The following is a 20,546-nucleotide window of genomic DNA, read 5'->3' as shown; positions in this document are numbered from 1 at the left end:
GAGATGACAGAATCCGAACAGTCATTCTTCAGCTCCCGGATCGCTCCATGGTCACAAGACCAGTGCAGCTGGTCGTTCCCTTAGAAATCGACCGACCAGGGTGGGGAGGATGTTGAAGATTATGACCATGTACAAATTAGAGAATTTTACTTTTGTATGTTGACCGTTGATATAGATAATGACGAAACAGTTGACAGTAGATTATTATATTGTATGTTCACGAGACGTAATAAAAATCACGATCTGCTAGTTTTGTAATAAACACGCTTTCAATGAACACCCGTAAAACATATCATCTACTATGATCAGAGATCGAACCCGTGATCCGAGACGTACGAAGCCTGAGAGCTTACTAGTCTGTAGCTGACTGGTTGACGAATGAGTAATGAGCCTTATGAGACTGTTGGTTTTATACGCTTAGCTTTCAGGTTACAATCACGTGTCAGTCCACTGGAAAACAATCTTACATGTTTTTGACAAGATGGGTTGGTGACGTATAGTTGAGCAATATTGCAACACACTTGTGAAATATTGCAGTAAGTCGTGAGTGCCACCAAATCTGAACAACACATATTTTCTCAGAAAAGGAGGGTAACCTTGTTATTGTCAAAGTTTGTTATTCTCAAGAAACCCATGTTTCTTGGAGAGTGCTTCCTAAGTGAAATAGTATGAAGCAATATAATTTTACTTCCTTGTGAAACGAGCAAGTATGGTCTTAGTTAGTAGCTTATAATATAATCCCAAGTTCTGGACTGTGAAAGTCCTGGACTCGACACTAGTTGTCGGGATACATAACTCCTCCACCGTCAGTTGCTTATTACCGTCCTCGGTAATATCTTTGTTATTTTTACATTTTACATTTTTACATAGGTTACATAGTTGATACAGTCTTTTCCTAAAGATTAACAAAATAATACACAATATACTTATCATAAAATTACAGTCGTATATATAAAATGCCTTGTAGTAGTATTATCTTTCGGGACAGGTGTTAGGTCTGATTTCAGTTTCTTTACATCAAGGTGGGAGAAATGGAATTTTATTTCATTCCTTACATAGGGTTCGTCTTGGATTAATATAAGTGGGAATGAGTACACATAATTTGTTGGATGCTGTTGCAAGGTTATACCCATGCTGGAAATAGGGCAGGATTCATTGGTATATATAATATTTGGTCCAGAGAGCTTGATAGTTCCCTGTTTAAGGGTTGAAATAATTGTACATCATTGTTAATAAAAGCAAATTCACATCCTGAACTGTCTGTTAGATTACACTTAGTAGTTCTGACATTATAATTTATTTATTTATTTATTTATTTATTTATTTATTTATTTATTTATTTATTTATTTATTTATTTATTTATTTATTTATTTATTTATTTATTTATTTATTTATTTATTTATTTGACTTTTTGAAAGTGCACAGGCAGTAAGCCCAATACAGTACCTTCTTAACACAACAGTCAACAGTACTTATAATGCATACATGTAAGTAAAGATAAATACACAATAATAATGCTGAAGATAATAAAGACAAGGAAGAAGAATGAATGGAAAACACATACACAGAGACAATGACAATCCAGAGTACAACAATGATTATTTCTACACTATAAAAATACAAGAATTGCAACAAAGATATAAATAAAGTAGTAAGTGATAAATAAGTTAAAGAGCACCTATTATGTAGAAAAGGAGTCTGAATTTATAAATTAGAAACACAGGCCTTTAAATGTATATTAATGACAGTGTGTGATTCTGAAAATAAATCTATTCCTGCAGCAAATGTGTTATAAAATCGTAGCATTTTAATAAATGGCGAGTTCAAGTGATGAGATGTTCTAGATCTTGGAACTTGAAATACTGTGTTCATGCGAGCTCCAGCTCGTGGAACATGAAAGGAGATAACATTGAGCAGTCCTATGGAATTAAATTTATTTCTTACGATTTTGTTTAACGTTTTTAGAGAAATAATGATTCTTCTGTTGTGCAACGACGTGAGGTTAAAGTTACTTCTTAAATACTGTGTTGATGTATCAAAAGGGCAAAATGTCTTATTTGTTTTATAATACAGATACCGCAAAAACTTGTTTTGAACAACTTCAATAGTATGTATTTGTTCGTTAGAACACGGGTCCCAAATTACAGATGCATATTCTAATTTACTCCTAACAAGGCTAGTAAATAACTGAATAACAGTCGATGATTGAGCAAATAATTTAGAACTCCTTATTATAAAACCGAGCATACGGTTGGCATCGTTCGTTATTTTTGTAATATGGGCTTTGAATGTTAATTTTTCATCAAATATTACTCCTAAGTCTCTTATTGCCGAAACTGTTTCTAGTTTGGTATCTTTTAGATAGTACGACGTAATCGTACCTTTCTTTTTCCTGGTAAAAGTTACTGATTTACATTTCTTTACATACATAAGATTGAGTATTCTTAATACAAGGTACACTTGACCATTTCAAGGTGGAACCTTGTAAATAGTGTCTTTCTGAAGGAATTAATACAAGATTGTTAATACTAGGCATAGGTGAAATTGAATACATGATACTGATTTCCATCTGTGATTGGCATAGCAAGAATCACAATCATTTCTTTGTCCATCATGAGAACTTGCGTTCTTGATAATTTAAGATTTTCGATTTGATGGTATTGGTCAGTATGAATCAAAGTCTTAGTGGGATATATTGATAGCAAATGATTTATTATATTTGATAGGTCTCTTTGTGAAAAGATTTTTATATTGGTCATTTCATTAAATGATAAATTGATGGTTTCTTGCAGCACTCGCACAATTTTATTAAATTTACTCGCGCACAGTAACACATATTGTAAATGTTCCAATATATTTATCTTGAAGTCTTCTTCCTGTAAGATACCTCGGATTACCTTCATATTATCATTGACATGGTTCATTTCATCATAGAATTTTTGAGTAATTGAGTTAGCAAATTATACAAGTTTATTGATGTGTTTAATTTCGTTATTATGACTTTGTTTTAATGAATCTATTTGACTTTGCAAGTTGTCTAAATCGTTCTGATCTAAATTTCCAGAGATGAATTTGATCACGGTACCTAAGCCATTTATTAAACCTCTTTTAGTCCTAGGTGTATTAGGTAATATTTTATTTAATTCTTTGCTTCCTTAATGGCTTCATTTAATTCAGGCATTAAATAAGGGAAAGTGTTATTACTTCGAGATATTAGGCTTGTAACAGTGTTGCGAATATTATTATAAGATTCTCTTAAACTATTAGGATCAAAATGAACTTATGGTAATCGTTAATTATTGTGGCAGATCCCATTGAGTCAGCATAAAATCCTTGGGTTTTTATGGGCTGAGTGAGGATGGAGCCGTATCCGAGGAGGAACCTGGAAGTGTAAGAATACTTCTTTTAGGTTTTATGTCCCGGAAATTTCTTACATGTATCTTACAATTTTCATTTTACAATGTACCCTGTTTTCTTCAATTTTGGTTATTACACCTTCATTGTACAGGTTTTTTGATTTCTTGTTTCTAGTGAGTGGATCTAATACATACACAGTGTCATTAATTTTGTATGTATGATCAAAAGTGTCAGTGTTAGGTTTAGTGCAACTATCTTTTAGAATTTTCAACTGATTTCCTTGTCTTTCAATATACTCATTGATCTTAGGAGAGGGTAAGAAGGTGTTGAGTTGTAACGTGCAAAAGATAACTACGTCTTTCTTACAACACTTTATTACTACTACTTACAAAACAAAAGGGAATCTACAAGCGTAAAACTCCACTTAGTTACTAGTCTGTCCGGTAGGTGTCGTTTGCTTGTACATTCAAACCTCAACATCCTCCCCACCCTGGTCGATTTCGAGAGGAATCACCAGTTGCACCGGTCGGCTGATTCTTGAACCATCTGGCAGACGCAGGATGCTGTCCTCACTCGGTCGTCTCTCCCCTGAAGGACTTCGTCGACTCGGGCTCTTTTCCACATATGGCTAGGCAGGACGTCTTCTTGTAAGAGGGCAACATCTCCAACTCGAAGTCTCGGTTGTTTACCAGTTGGAGACTTGACCTCATGGTAGTTCCGCAGCTGAAGGAGGTATTCCTTTTTCCACCCTCGCCAAAAGTCTTCAACCATTTTCATCTTCGTGCGAAATTCCCTTGTAAGGTCTTTCTTATTTACTGGCTCAGGTCCAACTGGAATGGTCGTGAGTTTCTCGCCGTTGAGGAAATGTGAGGGTGTTAACACTTCAGAGTTACTTTCGTCTTGAACAATGGGACGTGAATTCAGGGTGGCTTCAATGCTGATCAGAACTGTGCGGAGACCCTCTTCATCGACCTGTGAGCGACCTAGAACCTTTCCAAGGCAGCGCTTAGTGGAGCCAATCATTCTCTCCCACCATCCTCCCCACCAAGCCGCCCGTGAAGCTATAAACTTCCACGTCACATTGTGATGCACCATATATTCATGAGTCTTCGGACTGCTGAGCACGTCTGAGAGTTGGAGTTCTCTGTTCGCTGCTTGGAATGTTTGGGCATTGTCGGTGTATATAGTGTGTGGGACACCTCGTCGTCCTACGAAGCGTTGAAAAGCCATTAAGAATCTGTCGGTAGTTAAGTCCGTTGAGAGTTCCAGCAAATACTTTAATATGATAATACCGGACAGCTTGCTGTTTTCAGTGAGAAAGTCGATAGTGCTGCTACCTACATGGCTTGGTGTGACCAACTCTTCAATAACATATTGTCATCTGTATGATTCTTGGCGCACTGCCGTGTTGTTTATAATGTATCAGTGTTTGTCACTAAATAATCTTACATTGCAGTTATATTCCAAGAAAAGCGTTATGCGCTGAACAAATTACCCACAAGCTAATGGGCATGGGAACTGATAAGGACAGCAAGTATTAAAAAAGTTATGACCTCGCATCTGTGTTGAGGTTACATTCTATGACCCTTATATTAAGAAAATCAATCAAATACTCTACTGAAATGTTAGTGGGACGTAACAACAATAATATTAACATATATGGAACTCTAGTATACTCAAACTTGAGGGTCCACATTGTTAAACAGTACCATAAATTTCACAAACGAAAACTTGTGGGCCTGTAGCGTAATGGTTAGCGCGGTAGTCTTGAAATTGAAAATTGAAGGCCATGAGTTTCGAATCCAGTCATTTTTTACTGTAAGATAATAATAATAATTTTCTTTACGTCCCACTAAGTACTTTTACGGTTTTCGGAGACGCCGAAGTGCCGGTATATAGTCCCCAGGAATTCTTTTACATGTCAGTAAATCTACCTACACGAGGCTGACGTATTTGAGCACCTTCAAATACCACCGGACTAAGCCAGGATCAAACCTGCCAAATTTGGATCAGAAGGCCATCGCATCAACCGTCTGAGCCACTCAGCCCGGCGTAAGAAAATTCTTCTTCTTCTTTATCTGTTTACCCTCCAGGGTCGGTTTTTCCCTCGGACTCAGCCATGGATCCCACCTCTACCGCCTCAAGGGCAGTGTCCTGGAGCTTCAGAATCTGGGTCGGAGGATATAACTGGGGAGGATGACCAGTACCTCGCCCAGGCGGCCTCACCTGCTATGCTGAACAGGGGCCTTGCGGGGGCATAGGGAGATTGGAAGGGATAGACAAGGAAGAGGGAAGGAAGCGGCCGTGGCCTTAAGTTAGGTACCATCCCGGCATTTGCCTGGAGAAGGATGGCCACTTCCAGGATGGCTGAGGTGGGAATCGAACCCACCTCTATTCAGTTGACCTCCCGAGGCTGAGAGGACCCCGTTCCAGCCCTCGTACCACTTTTCATTTTCGTGGCAGAGCCTGGAATCGAACCCGGGCCTCCGGGGGTATTAGCTAATGACATGAACCACTGCACCACAGAAGCGGGCAAGACAATTATTTCAGTGTATTACAGGCATAGGCTTGAGCACCAGTCCAACTAATTTAATATCTACGTGCTTCATGCATAAATTTGTGAAAGAGACTTTAGGAAATTCTGAACACTTCTTCCTTGTCAAGAACATCCTAGTTCACTCACCGTAACCCCAATGTATTATGTATTTCTGTCTTCAGAGGTAAAACAGAAAATTCAAAGTACAGCAAAAACGAGAGAGCAGTGTGAGCTGAGTTCTCCTGTAGCATTCGGGAAGATCGGCCTATCGAAGAATAAGAATACGAAGAAGAAGAGAAGAGGAAGAAGTCAAAATAATGGATCAGAACTCCTGTTCCTTAATTACAGCTTCTCTTTCCCAAAATTGCAATAAATCATGGATGTTGTTAAGTTATCTGCCCGCTCTGGCGCTTTGGCTGAATGGTTAGCGCTTCGTGCCTCCCGTTCTTAATTCTTCGGAGTGTTGGATCTCTTCCATTTCCCTTCTGATTAGTGTTAATAGAGGATGGCTGGCCAGTTGTACTTCCTATCAAAAATAATCACCACCACGGAAAGGTCAGCGTACTGGCCTTCGGTTCAGAGGACCCTGGTACGATTCCCGACTGAGTCGGAGATTTTATTCGCGTCTGTTAATTCCTGTAGATCGGGGGCTACGGGTTTGTGTTCGTATTCATACGCATCTTCAAATGTATACAACACATCACACGAGAAACAACCACAGAAACACGAGGTAGTGAATATATATCCCTCCACATACGATTGGTGGTAGGAAAGGCATCCGGCCGCAAAACTAGGCTAAGTCCATATAACGTCCTTCGCCAGGCTAGAAAAAACTGGAGAGAGTAGGTAGCTGTTAAATATTTCCTCCAGAGGATGGTTGGATCCTCAAACAAATGCTGCTTTTAATTTTCAAGACATAGCGAAAGGCACGGGTAACATAATGCTCGTTTGGAGGTTTATGAAAGAGGCATTTCATATTTTAAAATGTCATTCTTAATTATTATGATTATTCAATTTATTATTTTAACAAAAATATTTCCATTGAGTGTAGTGCATTCCTCTCAACTGTAGCATAGACGAGTATGCAGTTCACACCAACACGCTAGATGTCACGACCATCGCTGTTCGCACTCGACTCAATGCTGTTGAGATAGAGCTGTCCGGTATTGGTGTATTAAAGTATTTGGTTCCAGGTGTATAGCTCTCACGGTTACTACTACCGTTGCCTACGCTATAATACAAGGCCTTGAAATGCACTCGTGGAAACAGGTTGCTTCATAGTTCACCATTCAGCCGCTAGGATCGCGTTCTTGCCCCCTTGAATTCGCATGGCCGTATGTCAGTAAGTAAATTATATCCTAAATAAAAATAACTGAATGTTTTTGCGAGTATTGACAGTACTTTATTTATAGAGCGGTGCTGCAATGTCATTGAAGTTTCAAAACTTTCCTTTTGAAGGACTTCTTATCAAGTTTCAGAACTTTCTCTCTTCTACTGGAGTGACTGAAAGCAATGTTGTCTAACAGAGGTCTCAGAAATTTTCATTGTAGAAAAAGAGGTGGTTTGTCGCCTTTACACTTTCCACACTTAATTTCACTGTTGAACATGTCTTTCGAAAAAATATACGTACACCTTTAAGTAACTCTCTTCGGGGCAAGTACTGCATAGCGGAGGTGACAAATTCCGTCGTTCAGTGCAGAAGTGCCACAGACGATGATTTTCGGTATCTGAGGGCTCCCGATCTTGAAAACGAATAAGACACAATGTTGGACTTTGAATAGCTGGAGAAGAGATATGTTCTAAACAGCCTTTACAGTCTGATTTTTTCCTTTGCCACACGAACCATAATGTAATTTTATACCACTTGGCGTCTTAGGTAGCTGAAGAAGAGCTCGATGTCATAGCTCGTTAGGTTCCTCGTCAATGCATAATGCAAATGTATGCTTATGAGGTATTTTACGCAGGCCACAGTGGATTGGGTCACTGGCGTATCCAAGGGGGGGCCCAAAAATGTTTCCTGAAACTAGAGCGAGGATCAGTCGTTGTTTTACGTACGATACGAACAACTTAAAACTTACGCCGAAATGACGAATTAACGTAGCGACAAAGAATCTGTTAGCAGGGCCTAATACGGCCATTCATAATTCTCCATATTTGTACTGCTTGAATGAAAGGAAGACACTTATTAGGATTGTGATGCGCGGGGATATTTCACTGTAGAGGCCTCAATATTGGGAATGTAACTGTGTGTTGACAAATGCCAAAAGATGAGGAAAAGGGCAATTAGCCAGGGATTACTCAGTAGGGGGCCCGAACGTGACCACCGAGATAACGGGGTCTACGGCCAGAAACAGTTGAAAGCTTACAACATCGTGTCAGCTTTTGCAGATCGGTTCCAGGAAACTGGGGTTGTACCGTGGTTGAAAGATGTGCCGTGTTTAAGTTGCAGCGTTCGGAAGACTATGACAGGATTGTGAGCTGCTCGTTAGTTATGATTTTTACAAAATTCTAACAGTAGCAAGACAGATCGCAGATTCGTACGTTACTTCTATAGGTAGGTCTATATATTTTGTCAAATGCCCGGGGACTGATTGGAACCTCAAATGGCACCATCAAAAGTGCATGTAACTATCTTGTAATTAGCGGACGTGATAACTCAGTTCCAATGGTTCTATCTTCTCATCAAGACGGCCGAGGCTTGAGTCGCAGTCGATGCATGAAACATTTTTAAAATGGGAAGTCACGTTCTATTGATTTAGATTCTACTTAAAACACTAGGTCGCGTGCCTTACCTTTCTTTAGTACTTTTGAGTAATAACCGCATCACATATGATGGTGTATTTTGAGTATCAGCCATTCTTCGGGCTTATCTTGTACCTTAAATGGTGAGTGGATGCAGTGGCGTACCCACGAAATAATTTCAGTGGCCAAGTCTAGGCCAGTAGCGTGGATACAACTTTTCCTTGGAAGGGGTTGTGAAAATATGTTTTGTTTTGTATTTAGAATTTGCTTTACGTCGTACCGTAGGTCTTAAGGCAATGATGGGAAAGTAAAGGGTTAGGAGTGGGAAGGAAGCGGCCGTAGTATTATTTGTATGTTGTATGTTCAGTCTTCAGCCCTAAGGCGGGTTGGATCCTCAACAGCTCCGCCATCAGCTGTCATTAAGGTGTGAAAATGGGAAACCACATAAAACCATCTTTAGGGCTGCCGACAGTGGGGTTCGAAGCGGATGCAAGCACAAAGCTGTGCGCCCTTAACCGCACGGCCAACTCGCCCGATGGATATGAAAAGAAAACCGGTCCTACCGAGTGTGATGACGGATCTTCTGTAAATATTGATGGTTTTGATTGTTACCATGTAATTATATCCAACAATCGAAATCATAGCTTCTGTACTCTAAACCGGCTGCATTATTGAAACTGTTCGTAAAATTGATAATATCGTTCTTCGTTTGTGAGGGAGTAGAATTTTCATTTAATTTTTTTCTTAAAAAAAGGAACCACTTTGATACTACGCCCCGTGAAGGTGACTACCTGCCAGGTCGTAGATATTTCGATCACGGGAGACTCATGTCCAACTCTATTGCACCCACAAACAAGGCTGTATCTTCCCGATCCTATGCCTTTCTTAACTCTGTCAGTGGTGGGCATCGAATGCAGAATGCCTTAAGTCTAATTCTAAAATAAGGAGACCTAAAAGTAACAAGCCGACCCCGCGGTGTAGGGGCAGCTTGCCTGCTTCTTACCAGAGGCCCCGGGTTCGATTCCCGGCCAGGTCAGTTTTTTACCTGGATATGAGGACTGGTTCGAGGTACAGTCAGCCCACGAGCGTATAATTGAGGAGCTATCTGACGGTGAGATGGCGGCACCGGTCTAGAAAGCCTAGAATAACGGCGGAGAGGATTCGTCGTGCTGATCACAGGACACCTCGTAATTTGCAGGACTTCGGGTTGAACAGCGGTCGCTTGGTAGGCGATGGCCCTTCGGGGCTGTTACGCCATGGGGTTTGATTTGGAAAAGTGTACAGAGAAGGAAGCGGCACCCCTGCAAGGCTCTTTAGCTTACAGCTAGTTATTCCGTCCGGTCTCGTGCATTTAGGACAGTTGGAAAACGTACGCCTTAATAAATGCTCTTCATAAAACCTGTGTAAATATACCAACTGAATCTATTTATAACAATAATCACAAACGCCTCTTTTTCATGTGGTTCAGTTGGTTGAGTCGCTGTCCTTCTAAGTCCGAGTTCGCAGGTTCAAATCCCGACTTTGGTCGGTGGCCCTCAAAACTGTGTTGAAATGGCAACAGCTCCATGCCGTTGGTTTCTGGCACTTTAATAAAAATTATACATACGAATATTAGCGTCATAAAATTAACTTTATACTACTGTATTCTGCACCCAAGGCTTGCGAGGGAAACGAATTAACAATTTGCTTTACGCCGCAACGACGCTGATAGGCCTTATGGTGACGGTGGGATAGGAAAGGCGTAGGCGTAGGAGTGGGAAGGAAGCGGCCGTGGCTTTAAGGTACAGCCCCAGCATTTGCCTGGTGTGAAAATGGGAAACCACGGGAAACCATTTTCAGGCTGCCGACAGAAGGGTTCGAATCCACTGGCTCTCGGATGCAAGCTCATAACTGCGCTGCCCTAACTGCTAGGGAAACTAATAGACAAGGTAAACACTCCCTAGCATATGTTGTGACGTTTATTTTTCTTTACCAACTAAAAAATATCTATACCCATACCCCTTACATTCTGTATTTATTTATTTATTAGTGCCTTTTTTACAGTGGCGAAGTTAAGGCTCGAGGCCCTCTCGTATACTTAACCACATACTAATCAAAATCTTAAATAAAATACTGAGATACGTAAAACAGTTAAAACTACATAAATTAATAGAATTAAAAATAAATTTAAATAAATTACTAACAAAATTAATATTAAAACTAATTAATATTAAAAAGTGCGTCTCCATGGCTAAATGGTTAGCGAGTTGGCCTTTGGTCACAGGGGTCCTAGGTTCGATTCCCAGCAGGGTCGGGGATTTTAACCATCATTGGTTAATTTCGCTGGCACGGGGGATGGGTGTATGTGTCGTCTTCATCATCATTTCATTCTCATCCCGACGCGCAGGTCGCCTACAGGAGTCAAATAAAAATACCTGCACCTGGCGAGCCTAACGTGTCCTCGGACCCTCCCGGCACTAAAAGCCATACGCCATTTAATTTGAATATTAAAAAATCTTAAAAATGACTAATCCTCAGGCACGCACACATTCACACTTCAACCATTCAGTCAGCTGTCCTCAGCAGATAGTCTCGGCAGGTGACCTTAAATCTTGATAAAGAGCTAGTTTCTCTGACCTGAGCTGACGGGGAATTCCATAATGTGGCGCCGATCACCACAAATAATCTATTAATTTTATTTGTGCGGTGCAGTGGAATAGAAAGAAAGGATCTAGAACGTGTATTTACAGTAGGTTGTGAAATGATGATAAAAAGGTGAATTTAGAAGAAATATACAGTGGATGACTTTAAGCTAACACTCCTAAACTCCATCGTTAAAGTGTGTAGCTGCCGACGTTTATCAGGCTTCAGCCAGGAGACAGCCTGATAGTATGGGGTGGTATGAACATCGTACCCGATGTTGTAAATAAATCCCAGGCAGGAATTCAGTGCTCGTTGAAGTTTAAGTGTTTCTGCTCTCGTCATATCAACTAAAACAACGTAACAATAATCAAGAATAGGGAGAATGAGTGTCTGTATTAGTTTGGCCTTTAGCTCAAATGGAAATATATCCCTCTGCCGTTTAAGAGGGTGAAGCACTCCAAAAGCCATTTTACGTATTTCTTTCGTGCAACCAGAACAATCAAGTGTTTCATTCATAATTAAGCCAAGATTTTTAACCGTTTTACTGTGGGGAATAATGTTACCATTCAGTAGGATACGCGGGACTGCGACATTGTTTGAGCAGCTCAGTAATTTTTGTGGTCCAATTATGATTCCCTGAGATTTTGTGGAGATTAGTATAAGAGAATTTCTTTGTGCATATATACTGAGTCATCGGAGGTCATTGTTAATATCTTGTCTTGCAGTGTAGATATGTTATTTCCTGTCACGGATGGTATGTCATTGATATAAATACAGAAAAGTAAGGGCCCTAGAATACTGCCCTGTGGGGCACCACTAAGTTTCATTTTCCATTTAGAGGCCTTGTCGTTTACTGTTACACGCTGGTGATGGTTACTCAAATAATGACTAAAAACTTAAGCGCAGCCAGGTCGAAATTTAGCAGTTCCATTTACTTTATCATAGTCGGAATTTCTATAGTGTCAAAGGTGTTACTGAAGTCAAGAGTAATAAGTTTAGTGAGCAGTCGTTTGTCTATAGCGTTTCTTCTTACCTTCAAAAGTGCTGTCGCGGTACTGTGACCCTTCTTAAATCCAGATTGCAAAGGGTCCAAAGTAGCATTTTTATTTAGGTATTCCAGAACTTGCTCATATACTAAACGTTCAGAGGCTTTAGAAAGCGCAGGGAGTATGAACACAGGACGAATGTCAGAGAGTGATTGTGGGTCTAAACTCTTAGGTACCAGTATAATATTCAATATTGTCTGTTTTCCAGACAGTAGGGAAAATTCCGTTTAGTAAACAGTAGTTCAGTATGTGCGTCAGTATAGGCAGGACAGCACCAATAATGTTACGTATAAAAGTAATAGGAATATCATCTACACGCGTGGCCTTTGATTTAATCGAGTACAAAGACTTTTTAACCTGATTTTCTGTGATACTGTGAAATGTGAATGGTGAATTGGCTGGAATGGAGGGCGGTGATTCGGTGCAGTTAATTGGGGGAGGTTGGATATTTATTCTACTACAGTAATCGTTCAGTTCGTCAAGTAGAATGTCAGGAGTTGTCTGGCTCTGTTGGTTTTCCTATTCCCAGGGCACTAAATTGGTCCCATGCGCGATTGGAATTAAAGTTGTTAGCTAAATTCCGGAAATATGCACATTTTTTATTTCTGATTAACTGCTTTGTGCGATTTCTTAAGATGCGGTAAGATTCGAAGTCTGTGTCATCTAACGTTTGTTTATAATGTCGAAATAACGAGTCACGGTGGGCCATCATTCTCTTGGTTTCAACATCTAGCCATGGAGAAGAAGGGCGAGAAACCTTTGTTCGACGTGTATATGTGTGTTTCTTTGCCGCATTAATCGTACAAAGTGTCACTTCTTTACAGCTTATCACACGACCATTATAATAATAAAATTACCGTATTTATATTCTGGCTTGGGAACTTGGTATTTGTCCCAACATTTTCCTCTTCATATTCAGACAACATACTACACTACCAATCACCAAAGAAACACACACCAGTGATTACATCCCTCCATATAGGGTTGGCGTCGGGAAAGCATCCGGCAGTAAAACAGGGCCAAATTCACATGTGCGACACAGTTCGCACCCGTGACCCCACAGATGTGGGAAAAACGGAAGAAGAAAGAAAAGATGATAATGATGATGATGATTCATTCATTCATTCATTCATTTCAATTAATTCCAACGAGCCTGCAGGCTCATACATAGGAATTGTACAGGACATTATTATTAGCTTCCGGAATCCGCATGAATCCACCACTCTTACTTGGATCCAAGGACACTCATTTCCTTTTTAGGTATTCTATACTACCTAAACTCTGGAAGTTTGGTCACCTGTCAAAATAAATGCACCCCCCCCCCAACTGAAATCCTGGCTACGGTACTGGATTGGGTAATCAAGATCTATGTCTGAGACATTTCTCTCATGAATCGTTTTTACTTTCTCTAAATGCATTTGAAGTTTCTTAATATATGACAGGAAATCATTAATTAATCAATTGAGGCGTTCATCTTCAGTACTAAAAGGCACAACCACAATAGTTTTTTGCCTGGCGTCTAAATTGGAAACCACGGAAAACCATCTTCAGGGCTGCCGACAGTGGGATTCGAACCCACTATCTCCCGGATGCAAGTTCACAGCCGCGCTCTCCTAACCGTAGGCCTACGACCAACTCGCCCGATTAAAAGATGCTCGTTTGTTCTCGTTACTGGAATATGTCCCATGTGAGGTGATGCAGACGTTATGCGCATCGAACGATTTCATCAAATGCTCCATAAAACAAATGGCTTATTTTAAACTGTACTTAATGCTCTCGGGACAAACCACCACCGTACTTTTCAAACCAGAGATTGTTTCAGGGGAAAATACAATATTTTTAGCTCTTGCTATATTCATTTTCGTCATATTTGTTGGGCAAATTATTTTCCTCGTTGGTTTCCTAATTTAAGATTTCTGAGTTTGAAGATGCCTCTCAAATGATCGCCGGTCACGGTAGCATTGTTTACAAAAAAAGTCCAGTGACAAATTTTGGGATCGCCCGATTCTTATGACGTAACTCTGATCAAAACTTAGGAACAGAGGCTTACTTCGATCAGCTTGAATTCGTATCTCATGCGTACTTCCTCTGTACAATGATTCGAACATTGAACATTCACTGGAAACTTGTGAAACGAAATGCCACTACCTTCGATTTTTCGTGAATAAACCATGACTGGAACTGCGAATGCTTAACATCAGACGAATACATAATACATTCACAACCAACTCAGTTAATGAACACTTTTAAAGGCGCGAACCTGGTAGACACGGGGCAAGAAAGCGATCCTAGCGGCCCGGCATTGAACTTCAGTGTAACCACTTCCATAGCGTTTTACGGGCTCTATTTCCAGGCCTTGTATTATAACGTAGGCAACGCTACTACTTACAAAACAAAAGGGAATCTACAAGCGTAAAACTCCACTTAGTTACTAGTCTGTCCGGTAGGTGTCGTTTGCTTGTACATTCAAACCTCAACAGAAGGTATGGTCTAACGCTTGGTAGTAAGGACCATAGAGAACGTTAAATGGAGGTGGTTTAGTTTTGGAATGGATTGAGGAATTGTAATTTATGATTATTGTGGTTACAAGTTCCGAGAGTAGAGTGAATTTATCAGAGTCTCTTGAAATACGTAATTTTTCAAGCAAGGTTGAATTGAATCTTTCTACTGGAGAGTTAGACGAAGAATTCAAAGGAGCGGTAGAATGATACTCAATATTTGTGGCTTTACAGTATTTTTTAATGACCTTGTTCTCGAATTCTCCTCGTTGATAATGGGTAATTTTCTTTGGAAACCCATGGTGTGAGAAATATACTTGTAACTGACTTAGTACGGCCAAAGCTGTGCCATTCAGCAGTACATATGCTTGTCCGTATTTTGAAAATACATCTATCACAGTTAAGATGCGATTCTGTTCAAAATGGAACGTATCAATGTGCACTTGCGAAAATGGGTGATCCGCTGTTATGGGACCTTGGTTCTCTACTTCGTTAGGGTGCCTCTCATATTTGTTTTTCTGGCAAAGATTACATTGGTTTATCAGTGTTCTAATTTGCTCACGTAAATGTGGCCAATAGTACTTAGTTCGAAGGTGTTCATAGGTTTCTACGATACCATTATGATTTTCAGAATGATAGTGCAGGATTAATTGCCTCTGAGTTTCTGGACATTCAATGTCTTCCAAGAACTTGGATGATCTAATGATAATTAGTTCAGAAGTAAATAATTTCTGACATGCTCTAATAAAGGGGATTTCTAGAGTTATGTCATCGAAATAAGTAGCATACTTATTAGAAGTGACAATTATTTTGAGTAGCTGATCACTCAAATCTTTCTGAAAATTATTTCGTGTAACAATGTGCCGTGTATATTTCTAGAATAATTTTTGTTCAAGTATCTTAGGAGAATTGCCATATTTAACTATGATCTGGTTACGATTCTGATTCAGATTTCGTTCAAATGATTTCAATATAAATATGGGGTCTTCTTGGTTGGAGTGTACAGTTTCATTGTCCAATTATTTCTGGTATGCATCATCTCCGGGGATAGCTGCATTGGAAACTGTTTCGTCATTTGCATTTATCTCTACTCTAGAGAGTGCGTCTGCTACATAATTAGTTTTGCCTTTGACGTACTTAATGTCAAAGTCAAATTCTCCGAGTTTTATCTTCCGTCGATAAAGTCTCGAGCTTGGGTCCTTCAGAGTGAAGAGCCATTGTAGCGGGCGGTGGTCACATTCCACTTGGAAGTGCCGTCCCGATAGATAGGGCTTAAAATGTTTGCTACTATCTACGATAGCGAGTAACTCTCTTTCTATTGTGGAGTAGTTTCTTTCTGCAGGATTTAAGGTTCTGGAGTAGTACGCTATGGGGTGTCCTTTCTGTGACAGAACGCTTCCCAGAGCAAAATCTGAACTGTCCATAGTTAACGTGAATGCTTCTTCGAAGTCTGGGTAGACTAGCACAGGAGCATTTATTAAAAGGGTCTTAAGAGTTATAAAAGCGGACTTGTATTCAGCATTTTCTGCGTCGACTTTTGTTCCCTTTTTTAGGTAGCGAACCATGGGTTGTGCTACTTTCGCGAAATCTGTTATGAGTTTTCTATAAAATCCAGCTAGGCCAAGAAATGGTTTAATTTCCTTGGTGGATTTCGGAATAGGGTAGTCTTTGACTACTCTGATTTTTTCAGGATTCGGTTTTACTCCGTCTCGTGATACAACGTGTCCAAGAAAGGCGACTTCTTTATGGAGAAACTCCGTTTTGTCGAGTTGTATCTTGAGATTTACTTCCCTTAATTTCTGCAGCACAAGAGTTAAGTGTTGCATGTGCTCTTCTAGAGATTTGCTATATATGATTATATTATCAGTATACGCAAAGCAGAATTTATACAAAAAGGGGCGTAGGACATTGTCCATTACACGCTGAAAAGTGGCTGGAGAATTTCTGAGACCAAATGGCATTTTTTGAACATGAGATCCCTATTGTCAATAGTAAAAGCAGTCTTCTCTATAGACCTCGGATCCATTTCTATCTGGCGAAATCCCTGGGCTAAATTCAAAGTACTGAAGTATTGGCAATGACCGAGGTTGTCTAAAATTTCTGTTATTCTTGGGAGGGGATATTTATCCTCGATCGTCTTTCTATTTAGCTGTCGAAAGTCTAAAACCAGCCTCCATTTCTTTTCCCCTGAAGCGTCTAACTTCTTGGGTACGATCCAGATAGAATTACAATAAGGAGATTCACTACGCGTGATTATTCCTTGGTCAAGTAGCTTTTCTAGTTCGTCATTTAGTAGTTTCTTTAATGTGGGTGGATACCTACAGTTCCTTTGATGTACCGGCTCTTCATCTGTGGTGCGGATGAAACGTTTTACTGCACTAGTAAATGTCAAGTCACATCCTGGGTAGTAGAAAACGTCTGGTCTTCTAAATCTTCATGTGTTGGCTACGAAGATATTCGTTAATGTCTCTTTCTGTAATTGAATTTATTTCTAATGGTTGAATAATTATATTGTCTAAAGGTTCAACTAAAATAGGTTCAGTGAATTCTTGTTTCAATTGGGTGTTTGTTGGATAAAGAACTTGGTAGTCCTCAGCTCATAAAATTGCGTCTGAAAAATACTTTCCATCATATTCGAACCTAGGAACGTATACGTTTCCTTGTTGAATATTGACTGGAATAGCAGTAGTGTGCGCATCTACTGTTGGCTGAAAACTTTTCTGCTTATTGGAGGAGTGAAAGTGAAAAGGTATGTCTTTGTTGGCTAGAACAACTAGGTTCGATGCATAGTCAATTTTTGCTTTTAGTCAGGCAAAATCAGCAGTACCGATTAATGCATCGAAATAATTATGCCATTGCATAACTCTGAAATTTACAGGGGTGTCAATATTATATTCGTAAAAAATAGGAAGTCGGACATTGCCTTCTCCTATTGTTTCAGAGTGAACCGATTGTATGCAAAATGGGTCCTTGAATATAAAATCTGAAGGATTCATGATTGAATTGCAAGCACCACTGTCAATCAAAATTTTTAGTCCAAATAGGTTGATAAACGGCAATTTGGGAGTATTGCAGAAGTCTTCGACTTGGATGACTGGGTTATACGAAAATGCTGACATTGTTCTTCATTGTCGTACTCATTTGTACAGTAGGGAGAGTTAACCTCAATGTTATATTCATTTGAAAAGTTAGGTGAGTCTGACTGAGGGTCGAACTCATCTTCTTGCTGAAATATTCCTGCTACGGAATATAATTCTTCTGGCTGTGTGTTTTCAAGTGGTTCCATGTGAGAATTTACATTTCCTCTAACGGTTGAAACACCAGACATAGGTTGCGGAAAGCTTTGGTTTGGGCGGTTAGTAGGAGTGAAACGTCTACCAATGTTATTTGGAGTAGGGTAAGGACGATTCGTTGGAGCTGTGGATTTAAAAGGTTGTTGCTTCGTAGGCTGGAAAGGTTTGAAGTTAGATTGATTTGGATTATTATTAAAGAATGATCGGTTAGCTTGATTCTGAGGTATGAATTGATTAGTTGGTCTTTCTTGTGTAGTAATGTTGTGATTTATGAATGGGTTGTGTCTTGTGAAATTTACTGGCTGAGTGTTTTGAAATCTGTTAGGGGGTAACTTTGGTGTTCCTCTCAACTGATCTATGTAACTCTCATGTGCCCTGTCATTGTCAAAAGATCGACAAAGTCTGAGCGCTTGATTTAGGTCCGTAATGTGTGCGTATCGTAACAAATAACGGTAAGGTTCTAAGATACCGGCTTTGAATGTGGTCAAACTCAAGTCTTCTAATTCTCGAAGTTTTAATTCTAGAATCTGATCCCGATAGTTTATTTTACACAAACTTTTACATTGAAGAGTCAATGTGTCCAGCTTGTCATGCTACTCTGTATACGACTCGTTCCGTTTCTGGTAACAATTCGAGATTTCTTGAACCAAGAGTCTTTCATCTTTGACATTACCATATTTTCTTATGAGTTTTTCTCTAAATTTCTCATAATTACTGTTAGCGTCTAAATCTAAGATGCTACATGCTTCTCCTTTTAATTTTGCTTTAACTACATTAAAAAGAAAGTCATTAATTATGGCCGCATTGGGAGCTGTGGCGGCTCTCTTATGCGTGTTTAGAAAAGATTCACATCTTGCTATAAAATAATCTAGACTGCAAGATGAACTGCCGCTAAATTCAGGTAGTAATTGAATTTGCGCGTATAGCTCTGTTTCTGACATGTTGAGCTTATTAGTGATGAATAAATAACTTGTAATACATATTTAAATGATTATTAATTCAATTAACTGTGACAAGCGAAAGGTCTTATAGATTCTACACTATATTCACGTTAATTTGAAAGGCAAGAAATTATTATTAGTTTTGTTTAGTGCTCATTCGCTGGTTTCGTTTGTTACATATGAAATGAACCAAGCTAATTAATATTCAGGCTCACAAATAAGGTATTTGTAGTAGACTTACAGGTATGAAAAGATGATCAGCGTTGACTGCATCCTGCATGAGCTGTGGAAGTCGGGTGTCTTCTCTGGTCGTCCTGATGGTCCGAAAGGCGCCTGGTCAGCGTTGTCGGTTCCAGCAGGTCGACAGGCGTTGTCAGTAGGCGGATGTGTCGAAAGGCCCCTTCTTTGAGGAGTTGTCGCTCGCCCCCGACGGTCTGCGATGATGTAGTCGAAAGGCCCCTGGCGGAGTTGTCGTTCTACTTCCTTCAGAGCAGCTTGGCTTCCGATGAATAGATTTCTCAGTGTTGCGAATGGCTAATTTGGTGTCGCTAACAAAGTCACGAAAGGCCTCCTTGTGAGGTTGTCAGTAAACTTCACCACCTTACTCGTAGATTATTGTGAATAATCATTAGCCATCCCGGACGCAGGCCCCCAGTTAAGTTTGTAGCTCAACAACATTTATATTTTTGTAGGTACTGAGCTATCAGGTTCCGATAGTTCAATATCGCGCTGAGCCTTATCTATTCAGTCGAAATGAGAAGATAATTTGATGTTACTTGTTTATTAAGTTAGCTGATTATTCCTATGTACAACTGTTGATAATTACACCTCTACTATGATCAGAGATCGAACCCGTGATCCGAGACGTACGAAGCCTGAGAGCTTACTAGTCTGTAGCTGACTGGTTGACGAATGAGTAATGAGCCTTATGAGACTGTTGGTTTTATACGCTTAGCTTTCAGGTTACAATCACGTGTCAGTCCACTGGAAAACAATCTTACATGTTTTTGACAAGATGGGTTGGTGACGTATAGTTGAGCAATATTGCAACACACTTGTGAAATATTGCAGTAAGTCGTGAGTGCCACCAAATCTGAACAACACATATTTTCTCAGAAAAGGAGGGTAACCTTGTTATTGTCAAAGTTTGTTATTCTCAAGAAACCCATGTTTCTTGGAGAGTGCTTCCTAAGTGAAATAGTATGAAGCAATATAATTTTACTTCCTTGTGAAACGACCGAGTATGGTCTTAGTTGGTAGCTTATAATATAATCCCAAGTTCTGCACTGTGAAAGTCCTGGACTCGACACTAGTTGTCGGGATACATAACTCATATACCTGAAACTGGAGCTCAATCTTGAAGGTAAGAGGAGGAAGACGAAATATGTAAAGAAAGATGACAGGATTGACAAAACTCTTAAGAAATATGAAGAAACTAGCGGCATCAGGTCCTGCTTAAAGGCAATTTCTTACGTAATCTTCTTGCTGCTTCAGGTATTCCTAATGTAAA

General features: G+C 39.7%; 1 long non-coding RNA gene across 1 annotated transcript; it reads right to left on the bottom strand.

Annotated features, from left to right (window-relative positions):
* Positions 1-1,583: 1,583 nt before the first annotated feature.
* On the bottom strand, positions 1,584-20,269 carry LOC136881204 (uncharacterized). The gene is made up of 2 exons (XR_010860994.2): positions 19,278-20,269; positions 1,584-3,383 (listed from the first exon to the last, which is right to left on the bottom strand). It is a non-coding gene; the product is annotated as an uncharacterized lncRNA (long non-coding RNA).
* Positions 20,270-20,546: the final 277 nt, after the last annotated feature.

This window comes from Anabrus simplex, chromosome 9 (assembly GCF_040414725.1).
Source record: "Anabrus simplex isolate iqAnaSimp1 chromosome 9, ASM4041472v1, whole genome shotgun sequence".
NCBI lineage: Eukaryota > Metazoa > Arthropoda > Insecta > Orthoptera > Tettigoniidae > Anabrus > Anabrus simplex.
This window is presented reverse-complemented; position numbering and strand designations above follow the sequence as displayed.